The sequence below is a fragment of the Bactrocera tryoni genome, unplaced genomic scaffold (assembly GCF_016617805.1).
Source record: "Bactrocera tryoni isolate S06 unplaced genomic scaffold, CSIRO_BtryS06_freeze2 scaffold_7, whole genome shotgun sequence".
NCBI classification, from domain to species: Eukaryota; Metazoa; Arthropoda; class Insecta; order Diptera; family Tephritidae; genus Bactrocera; species Bactrocera tryoni.
The window spans coordinates 12,830,039-12,835,445 of NW_024396366.1; the positions used below are offsets into that span (position 1 = coordinate 12,830,039).

The 5,407-nt window shown below is 43.7% G+C and overlaps 1 pseudogene; it reads left to right on the plus strand.

Annotated features, from left to right (window-relative positions):
* Positions 1-3,275: 3,275 nt before the first annotated feature.
* Positions 3,276-4,092, plus strand: LOC120781782 (annotated as a pseudogene).
* The last annotated feature ends 1,315 nt before the right edge of the window (positions 4,093-5,407 follow it).

Here is a 5,407-nt window from a genome sequence, read left to right on the forward strand (position 1 = left end):
CTTTCCAGAAACTACGCACGTCCACAACAACAAGACACGAACATGGTCGTTATGTTGTGCGACTGCCATTCAAATCCACCTTTCCAGAAACTATAGCTCTAGACCACTCTAGAATCTCAGCAGTCCAGCAATTCCTAAGCATGGAAAAAAGCCTGATAAAGAAAAACGAGCTAAAATCAGCATATGATAATGTGATGGACGAATATCTTGACCTCAATCGTATGGAAGAAACTTTACTGAAAAAATATCCAAAGGTAGATATTTATCTTTTTGCCTTCCACATTATCGGGTAATAAGACCAGATAAAATCACAACGAAAGTACGAGTGGTGTTCAATGCCTCAAAGTGTACGAGCTCAGGCAAATCACTCAATGATGCATTATACACAGCAACAAGAAATGTTGCTAATACTAAATTGGCACATGTTTAAATACGTTTTTAACGGGGATGCTGAGAAAACGCATAGGCAAATTCTGGTACATGAAGATGACCAAGATTTCCAACGAATAGTCTTCCGCAATTCATTTAATAGTCCAATTAGCGACTACAAACTTAAAACATTTACAAGGCATCAACTGCGCACCCTATTTAGCCATTAGGACATTACAAGAAGTTGCAAAAACCTGTGAAACAAATTTATCTTTAGCAACTTCTGTGTTGCAAACTCAAACATATGTGGATGACATTTTATCAGGTAGCCACAGTGTACAAAAGTGATCAAAGCACTAAATTCAGCGGGATTCCCCTTGAAGAAAATAACATCAAATCATCCCGAAATAATCAAAGATATAAAAAGGAAGACTTATTAGATACTGACTTCCATAAATTCGAAAAGGCTAGTATAACAAAAACACTAGGGATTCAATTGAATGCGATAACAGATCAGTTATCATATACAATTGAGTCAATATCTGCAATGTCCGCCATTACAAAACGACAAATCACTTCCTCGGTGGCAAAACCTTTCGTACCCGCAGGATGGCTTTCGCCAATAACGATTCAATCTAAAATTCTCATTCAAGAATTGTGGCAAGACGGCACTGAATGGGATGAACAGGTAAACCTGCACGTTTAACAAAATGGGTTCAATTTGCTAACAACCTACATACTATATCAGAAATTCGAATCCTTCGATGGGTAAACTTAAATCTAACATTAGCGCAGAATTACACGGTTTCTGCGATGCCTCTGAAATGGCTTATTGCGCAACAGTTACATCCGCACTCAGTATGATAGCAAAATAACTTCACATCTTTTGGTAGCCAAAGCCAAAGTTGCACCTTTCAAGACACTAAGCCTGCCACGGCGTGAACTACATAGAAGAGCACTATGCAAAATTAATTTCAATAGTTCGAATCCATCTCAAATTAAACGATCACAAAATGTATTTCTGGTCAGACTCAGAAATAGTTCTAGCATGGTTTGAAAACCCACCCAATACTTGGATGACACATGTATCGAGTCGCATATCTCAAATCTTAGACTTAGTTGGCTCAGCAAAATGGCAACATGTTGCAAGTGCAGATAACCCAGCGGATCTTGTGACAAGAGGTTGCAAACCACTTCACCTCACCAGCACTACACTCTGGTGGAACGGTCCCACATGGCTAACAGAATCACAAGAATTCTGGCCAAAGTCTCCTGCTCGGAATATCATACCTCCGGAAAGTCGGAAAATAGAAATTTTCATATCACTCCAGAGAAAGATGATATTCTCCACAGATTTTCATCATTTCCTCGAGCATTAAGGGTAGTCCCTTATATGCACAAATTCATTCATAAACTTAAACAAAAGGTGAAAAGAATATCAAACGATCCTTACGTACAACTAACATATTCCGACTTTCAACATGCCAAGGTCAGTCTAATCTTGTATACACAAACTCGCTATTTCAGCAAAGAAAAATAAAAGTTGCTTGAATCATTATCCCAGAGAAATACCGTTTTACCTATTTATTTCTAATATATGTATCTTCACCAGCATACACTGCATGGTGAGCATCACTTGATGAAACAAATGGTCCGACAAGAGTTTTATATACCGCGACTAAAGCCACAAATTAAAAGAACCATTTTCATCAAACAGTGTACTATGTACAAGCACAAGATGCGTACACAGATCATGGCAGCTTTACCACCTGAACGCTGCAACTATGCTTTACCCTTTACCATCACTGGGGTTGATTTTGCTGGACCTTTCCAGATAAAGGCCTCGATGCTCAGGTCTTCCTCATTTAGAAAAGGGTATGTGGCTGTCTTTGTATGTTTTACGACAAAGGCAGTACACCTCGAGCTATGTTCGGATCTAACTACTGCGGTTTTTTTGCAGCATTTTCCCGCTTTGTCGGACGACGCGGATTTCCTTTAAAAATTATGAGCGACAATGGAAAAAATTTTGTCGGGGCTCAAAGAGCCAGGGAAAAGGAGTTTTTACAATTCATGAAAGAAGTATCCCCCGAAATTGTCACAAAATATGCACCCCAAAGGATCGATTGGCAATTCATACCCCCCTGTTCTCCACACATGGGCCGACTCTGGGAATCAGCATTAAAGAGCTTTAAGTCCCATTTAAAGAAAACGGCTGGTAACCATAAATTCAATTATGAGGAGTTTACTACATTACTCGCTCGTATCGAAGCTGTACTAAACTTTAGACCACTCTCACCACTCTCGCAAGATCCCTCCGACTTCCCAGCCTTAACCCCAGGGCATTTTCTCAAAGGAGCACCCATTCTGGCAATACCTGAGCCAGGCGTGGAGTCGCTATTCTTATTAAACAGATGGGAGCGAATTAAAATTCTCCATCATGATTTCAGCCGCCGATGGAAGGAAGACTATATAAAGGACCTTCGCAAAAGATACCGGTGGAAAACCCAAGAAAAGGCACCAAAGCTTGGAGGCTGGGTCCTTATAAAATACGATTGTGTCCCCCCTACGGAATGGCGACTCGGACGCATAAAACAACTTCATTACGGTTCTGACGGTCATGTTCGTGTAGTTGATCTCCGCACCCAAACCGGAACGCTAACCAGACCGCTCGTAAAATTATGCTTTCTACCAACCGCCGAAGATAAAGAAACGTAAAACCGAAACCGCAATGTTAATAAATCAATAAATCGCTAAAACATAAACCGCTTAGCAATTCGAAACCTCGATTAACATAAAACCACACAAAACACCTAACGTAAATGTCTGATAAAACATGACATCCTATTCATGCCACATATCGTGGCACAAATGTCCATATTATTGTAAATTGCACAATATATTACTAATATCACCATTTCTCTCTGTCTCTCTCGTCAACGCCAACCATGCGTTCGGCAGTTTCCGCTCCTCGCTCTGAAGCTGCCCCAATAGCAGCACCCCGGACCACCACTGCACCGGCAGCGTTTCGAACAACGACAGGCTCCACCGCGACAACGGCCCCGCCCAAAGCGCGCCAGCATCACCCGCATTGTCAGCGGATCAGCAACGCATTCGATGTCCACTATGGCGCCGCCCGCATCGGCTATCGCACTGCGGTATCTTTAAAGGCATGTCGCCGATTCAACGCCAGCAGGTGGCACAGGCGCACAGGTATTGCCTGAACTGCCTGGCAACTTCCCACGCAACTCAGGAGTGCCCATCACATAATCGTTGCCAAATCTGTGTGCGGGTTCATCATACGCTGCTGCACCGTATTACCAGACGCGACTCAGGGCGACCACCGGCTCCACGCACCAGCGGTAACGTCAGGCGTTCTCAAAGAACTCCTGTGATGGCATACCGCCGGCGCGGACCCTCTCCAGCAGAATCCCGTCCCTGGCGCCAAAACCGGGCACCATCAACACGGCGCCATCCGCTTAGGCCGCAATCCCACCGGTAAACAGGTCTCAGCAGCGTTGTAGCTACGCTAGAGCAGCTACAGCGGCTTCTAGGCTAAATACTCGCCTAGGGGGGCTGGGATGGCGAAATGAGTAGCGACATCACATCACAAATGGGAAAGAGAAAGGATCTCGCGCACATTTTGTCGATACAACGTCGATCGATAAGCATCTCCGTCTTCGCAGCGTCCCGGTTCTTTCCGCTAGTTACCCGCCTGTATACATACATATGTATATAAGTATAGTATATAGTTTTATTCGTCGCATCGGGTCATGCTATACCTTTTTGGAAAGCTCATTTCACGCGCTAACACGTGTTTGATTGATTGTCGTTTCTTTTAAGTCGTTCGTGAGTTATAGCGTCGCAAACTTCTTCTTCTTAATTTGCGTAGACACCGCTTACGCGATTATAGCCGAGTTAACAACAGCGCCCCAGTCGTTTCTTATTTTCGCTACGTGGCGCCACTTGGATATTCCAAGCGAAGTCAGGTCCTCCTCCATTTGGTCCTTCCAACGGAGTGGAGGTCTTCCTCTTCCTCTGCTTCCCCCGGCGGGTACTGCGTCGAATACTTTCAGAGCTGAAGTGTTTTCATCCATCCGGACAACATGACCTAGCCAGCGTAGCCGCTGTCTTTTAATTCGCTGAACTATATCGATGTCGTCGTATAGCTCGTACAGCTCATCGTTCCATCGAATGCGATATTCGCCGTGGCCAATGCCCAAAGGACCATAAATCTTTCGCAGAACTTTTCTCTCGAAAACTCGTAACGTCGACTCATCGTTCGTTGTCATCGGCCAAGCATCTGCACCATACAGCAGGACGGGAAATATGAGCGACTTATAGAGTTTAGCTTTTGTTCGTCGAGAGAGGACTTTACTTTTCAATTGCCTACTCAGTCCGAAGTAGCACCTGTTGGCAAGAGCAATCCTGCGTTGGATTTCCAGGCTGACATTGTTGGTGGTGTTAATGCTGGTTCCTAAATAGACGAAATTATCTACAACTTTAAAGTTACGACTGTCAACAGTGACGTGAGGGTGTACTGCCATCTTTGATCTACAGAGGTCGAATTGTCTTCCATCAGGACAACGCCAGGCCACACACATCTTTAGTGACGCGCCAGAAGCTCCTGGAGCTCGACGGGAGGTTCTTTTGCATCCACCGTATAGTCTGGATCTCGAACCAAGTGATTACCACCTGTTTCTGTCCACGAACGAACGCGCTTGGTAGTCTGAAGTTGGCCACAAGAGAGTCCTGTGAAAATTGGCTCTCCGAGTTTTTTGCCAATAGGGAAGCGAGCTTCTATGAGAGGGGCATTATGAAGTTGGCATCTCGTTGAGAACGCGTCATCGAACAAAATGGCGCATATTTGACTTGAATGTAACCAATTTTATGAACAATTGAAAATTCAATAAAAATACCGCAAGACTTTTTTGACAACCTAATATGTATAGACGAGAACACATTTGAGTAAATAAGAGTTTTTAACGAAATTGATATGACGATAACGCTTTACGTATTTGATAATATGTGTATTAGCGAA